The sequence below is a fragment of the Salvia splendens genome, chromosome 21 (genome assembly GCF_004379255.2).
Source record: "Salvia splendens isolate huo1 chromosome 21, SspV2, whole genome shotgun sequence".
Taxonomy (NCBI): Eukaryota; Viridiplantae; Streptophyta; class Magnoliopsida; order Lamiales; family Lamiaceae; genus Salvia; species Salvia splendens.
In genome coordinates this window covers 14544202-14550276 of record NC_056052.1, presented here as the reverse complement: position 1 = coordinate 14550276, position 6075 = coordinate 14544202, and positions in this window count along the sequence as shown.

Sequence of the window (6075 nt, the reverse complement as noted above, 5' to 3'; positions counted from 1 at the left end):
TTACCGTTGTGCTCGTTTACCTTGTTATGTATGAAAACTTGTGAAATCGCTTTGGAAAGGTGTGTGGTGGTGTGGTGTGGTGTGGTGATGGTAAATTCGGACTTTGTACTAACACGTGTGTTGAACAGAATGCCTCCGCGACGTGCAGGCCGTTTCATCACGAGAATGAGGGCAAGCAAACGAGACCCAACGTAGTGTGGCCCTGAAGACGAACCACCACACCTACCCCACCACCTCCACCACCGCACGCCTTACGAAGAAATTTAGAAGGAGGTGTCCCGAAGGGACGTCCTCGACCGTTATTCGATGGAAGGGAGATCCGGCCAAGGCTGTGTGACCTATATTCGGGCCATAGAAACGCATCTTCAAGTTCTTAAGGTGCACGAATTCAGGAGCGCCTATCGTGCGTGACCTACCAGCTTACCGGGTCCGCGGAGTTTTAGTGGGAGACCAAGCAGCGAACGATAACGCAGAAACAACTAGACGCCCTGACGTGGGAAGACTTCAAGGAGGAACTGTATGACAAATATATTCCGAGGAATTACCGCAAGGCTAAGGAGGCCGAGCTCTACAATCTGAAGCAAGGGCGGATGACAGTGACGGAATATGACCGTGCCCTATGCGATATGTCTCGATATGCACCAGAGCAGGTAAATACTGACGAGAAGATGGCGGAAAAGTTTTGTGCCGGTCTGAGGCACGAAATCAGGATGGCTTTAGCATGCCGTGGAAGGCTCTCGTATGCCGAGTCGTTGTCTCGTGCACTGGACGTGGAGGAAGTAATGCCACGGGAAAAGACCGTTACACCCACTACTCCACACCACCACCGACGCCACCCACAGCAGAATTTCTGAGACAAAAGAAAGTCGGACGGGAACCGCAAACCCTTTGACAAAAGAGGTTCCAAGGTACCCCAAACTCTGCCCGGGGAAAAGGAAAACAAACTACTCCATACCAAAGCGGAGAGTACCATCAGAGAGCACCTCCTTGCGCCAAATGTCAGAAGAATCACATGGGGAATGCAGAGTCGGGACAAACGTGTGCTACAAGTGTGGTGGAGTTGGACACTTCGCCAAAGAGTGCCCGAACAACAATAACACTGGAGTTGGGGAAACACCGAATGGGCCTCGAGGGAATCCTACACCACCTCAGCAGTCGCAGCAGCGTCGCCTACCATATCCCACTCAAGCTAGGGCCTATGCCTTGGGACGCAAGCAAGCTAAAGCCGCACAGGGAGATCAAAAACAGGATAATCTGGCAGGTATGGGGACATTACTTGACATGCCTGTTGCTGTTCTGTTTGATACGGGTGCGTCGCACTCCTTTATATCGCACTCCTGCGTAAATGCTTTAAGACTTCCTGTTGATGAACTTGAACATAAGATGAACGTGAACTCACCGGTAGGAGACCTTATAGACATTTCACAATCTTGCTCGAACATAGAATGCATGGTGGGGGAACTTAGCTTAACGGCTCACAACCTACATGTTATGTCAATGGATAACGTTGACATTATTCTGGGGATGGACTGGCTAGCTGAAAACTATGCCACTATTCGATGCCAAAAGAGGCAAATCTCGTTACAAACCCCGGGGATGGAGCCCTCTACCTTCCACGGGATTTCGATGAATCAGCGGACTTACGTGGTATCGGCACTTCAAGTAACTACGATGATTAGAAAGGGGCATCCTGCCTATCTCGTTTACCTACAAGGACATGACAAGAAAGAAAGAAAAGTTGAAGATGTGGCGGTAGTACGTGAGTTCCCCGACGTGTTTCCTGACGCGTTACCAGGACCTCCACCTGACCGACTGTTGGAGTTTACTATCGATCTGGAACCAGGAGCCGCACCTGTATCGAAAGCACCTTATAGGAAGACACCGAAAGAGTTGGAAGAACTCAAAATCCAGCTACAAGAACTACTGGACTTGGGTTTTATAAGACCCAGCGTATCGCCGTGGGGAGCACCTGTGCTGTTTGTGAAGAAGAAAGACGAGACACTGAGAATGTGCATAGACTATCGGGAATTGAACAAATTAACTCTCAAGAACAAGTATCCTCTGCCGAGAATAGATGACCTGTTCGACCAACTCAGGGGAGCAGGGGTATTTTCAAAAATGGATTTAAGGTCAGGATATCACCAGCTGAGGGTACGAAGAGAAGACATACCCAAGACGGCGTTCCGAACGAGGTATGGGCATTATGAGTTTGTAGTAATGCCGTTTGGACTGACAAACGCACTTGCAGTATTTATGGACTTAATGAATCGAGTATTCCACCCATACTTGGACAAGTTCATCCTGGTGTTCATAGATGATGTGCTGGTTTACTCGAAGAACGAAAAAGAGCATGAGAAGCACCTAAGGATCATACTAGAGACACTGAGAACGGAGAAGTTGTACACCAAGTTCAGTAAGTGTGATTTCTGGCTAAGGGAAGTAAATTTTCTGGAGCATATTGTGACGGCCGAAGGAATTCGAGTTGACCCCGCAAAGGTGGAGGCCGTACAACAGTGGAAGGCGCCAAAGACCCCAAATGAGATTCGGAGTTTCCTGGGACTGGCAGGATACTACCGGAGATTTATTGAAGGATTTTCAAAAATCGCAAGGCCGATGACTCAACAACTGAAGAAGGGGACCAAGGTCAATTGGACACCGGAGTGTGAAGCTAGTTTCCAGTTGTTGAAGGAGAAGTTGACCACCGCACCTATTCTGGCCGTGCCGGAATCGGGAGTAGACTATGTGGTTTACACTGACGCATCTAAGGCTGGACTTGGATGTGTTTTGATGCAGAACGGTAAGGTGATTTCCTATGCTTCACGTCAGTTGAGGCCACACGAGCTGAACTACCCTACTCATGACCTGGAATTAGCAGCCGTTGTGCATGCATTAAAGATTTGGAGGCACCATCTCTACGGAGTTCGGTGTGAGATTTTACCGATCACAAGAGTCTGAAATACTTCTTTGAACAGAAAGACTTGAACATAAGGCAACGCAGATGGCTCGAGCTAGTCAAGGATTATGACTGTGGTATTAACTACCATCCGAGCAAAGCAAACGTAGTTGCAGATGCATTGAGCCGGAAAGCCCAACCACAATTGGCTACCTTTCTCACTCAGGAAGCGGAGTTGATTCACGAATTCAGCAAGATGCGATTGGAAGTAGTGAGAGCCCCGGAGACCGTGAGGGGAAAGATCGCCACATTGGTAGTTGTATCCGATCTGCGAACAAGGATAAGAGAGGGTCAACGCAATGATGAAAATTTGGAGAAAGTTCGACTGAAGGTGAGGAAGGGCGAGCAAGAGAAATTTCGTGAGGAGGCTGATAATGCCCTCACTTACGAAGGGAGACTTTGTGTGCCGAGCGACGAAGGACTTCGAAATGAAATTTTGACCGAGGCACACGAGACTCCATACACCGTTCATCCTGGAAGTACAGAGATGTACTAGGGCTTGAAGGGATCATTCTGGTGGGATGGAATGAAGAGGGACATAGCTTCGTTTGTGGAGAAATGCTTGGCGTGTCAACAAGTAAAAGCTTTACATCAACGACCTATGGGAAGCTGCAACTGTTGGAAATTCCGGAGTGGAAATGGGAACATATCGCCATAGATTTCGTGACGGGTTTACCAAAGACCCGGCAAGGGAATACAGCCATTTGGGTAATCATAGACCGCCTCACCAAGTGCGCATTTTATATCTATTCCTATAACTCATGGATCCGACAAGCTAGCCCGGATTTATGTGAAAGAAATCATTCGACTACACGGAGTGCCAGTGACAATCACGTCAGACCGAGACACCAGGTTTACTTCAAGATTTTGGATAAGCCTACAAAGAGAGCTTGGTACTCGACTGAATTTTAGTACTGCTTTCCATCCACAAACCGATGGACAGTCCGAGAGAACGATTCAAACTCTCGAGGACATGTTGAGAGCCGTGGTTCTCGACAGAGGAGAAAATTGGGAAGTTGTACTACCATTGATCGAGTTTGCCTATAACAACAGTTTCCAGGCGACAATAAATATGGCCCCATATGAAGCATTGTATGGGAGGAAATGTAGATCACCACTCTACTGGGATGAGGTTGGTGAAAGAAGAATACTCGGGCCAGATTCGGTCGAAGAAATGATTGAGATGGTGCGACAAATTCGACAAAGGATAAAGGAAGCTCAAGACCGACAAAGGTCGTATGCTGATCGTGCGTACAGATTTACAGTTCAATACGGGAGATAGTGTCTTGAAAGTATCATCCGTCGAAGGTGGTAAAGGTTTGGCGTAAAGGGGAGTTGAAGCCACGATTACGTGGGCTTATGAAATTACTTGAGAAGTGGGACCCGAGCGTATAGGGTTGCACTACCACCGAGTTTTGAGACGGCATAATGTTTCCATGTGTCACTATTTACGATTACGTGTTCGATCCAAACACGTGGTCTTAGGAGGAAATGATTTGAATCCCGCGTGAGTTATGAGGAGAATTTTAACTCCTCCCCTGGACTTCGTCCAGCTTATACCCCTCCGGTTCCTGGACTTCGTCCAGCTTATACCTCCTTTATTCTCTAACTCTCTACTCCCTAAGCATCAAGTGGTAGCCCATTCTTTTTACAAGTTAGCTCAAAGTGTATAGGCTTATAACTCGCTCTATAGTAGGGCTGCACAACTGGGTTATCTAAGGCATCCTCTATCGTTCTTACTTCATCCAACTGACTTTGATTTATTAAGAGAAATGATTCACAATTAGCATGTATTTTCTCTTCAATTACTCTCCCTAAGGGGCTTTTTGCTATTTATTTACCAGTTATGCAAACACGAAACCTAAAAAAAACTTCTACAAACTCCTAGACCTAACAGAATATGTACAAGACACTAACTGCACTAACTGCGTCCCCCCTCCCACTTCATTTATGCTTGTCCCCAAGCAATCCGTATGAAGTGGAAGCAGGCCAGTTAGTGGCGACATGAAACGAACTCAACAAAACACAAACTTCTCACACTTAGACCAAGCATTGGGCTAAGTGGGAGAAGGAACAACATACAACACAAAACATGTTATGACATATAACCCCTTCTCACACTTAGACCAATGCTTGGTCTAAGTGGAAGGGTTTCAACACATATATACAGAACCTAGCATGCTGGCAGGTAAAACAGAAATAAAACGAAAGAACTGTTAAATAAAGAAAGAAAAAGTTACTTGGGTTTGAGGGGAAATTCAATTCGGTGTCTGGCCCCCGTGGGAGCCAAACTTTGGTGGCACCGTCGGCTGGGTCACCTTTGCTTTCTTCCTGGCCGGCATCTCCGCTTCTCTGGTCTGTCATCAGTAGGTCGGGGTATGGCTGTCCTCAGGATCACGGGTCTAGCGGAAGAGGGGTGATGTGAGGCCTCGGGCCTTGTGATGGCTTCTGCGCGGATACACTTCCTGACTTAGCGTTGTAATGTTGCCGCTAGACCCAGGAATAGTTTCTGATGCATCCGGGAACTTTTTGTGCAGCCATTTCAGCATGGTCGTCATCAAAGCAACACCCTCCGCCATCCTGTTGGTTTGCTCACTTGACGAAGCCACCCAATCGGTGATACGTCCCCTCAGGACTGCGGCCTCTTCCCTGCTTTTTCGATGAATTCCCTTCGGATCTCAGTCATTTCCTTGCGTACCCCGTCGATTCCTTTCCTTACCTCCTCAACTCTTCTTTCTGAACTCCCTGAACCATCAGCCTGACTTCGTCCTCAGTGGCTTGATCCTTTACCTCCACACCATCGGGTTCCTGCTTGACTTGTGCCTCTGACTTACCGACCTCATAAAAAACACCTCCTTCCCTCGGCGATCAGCAACCCCTTGTTGAAAAAAAAGTCGAAATTGAAGACTTCCGGGGCTGAGCACATCTTTACTACACGGCAGGCCTTGCTGATTTTAATTACAATGTTGCGCTGCAAATAGGCCCCGAGAAGATGGCACGTGTACAGATGCCTGGACGGGTTGGAGGTGACTTGATGGCAGGCTTGGGCTAACCAATAACCCAAATGAACTCGTACTCCTGTGGCCATGCACCACGTAAAGTATAGGTCGGCGGTCGTCAGG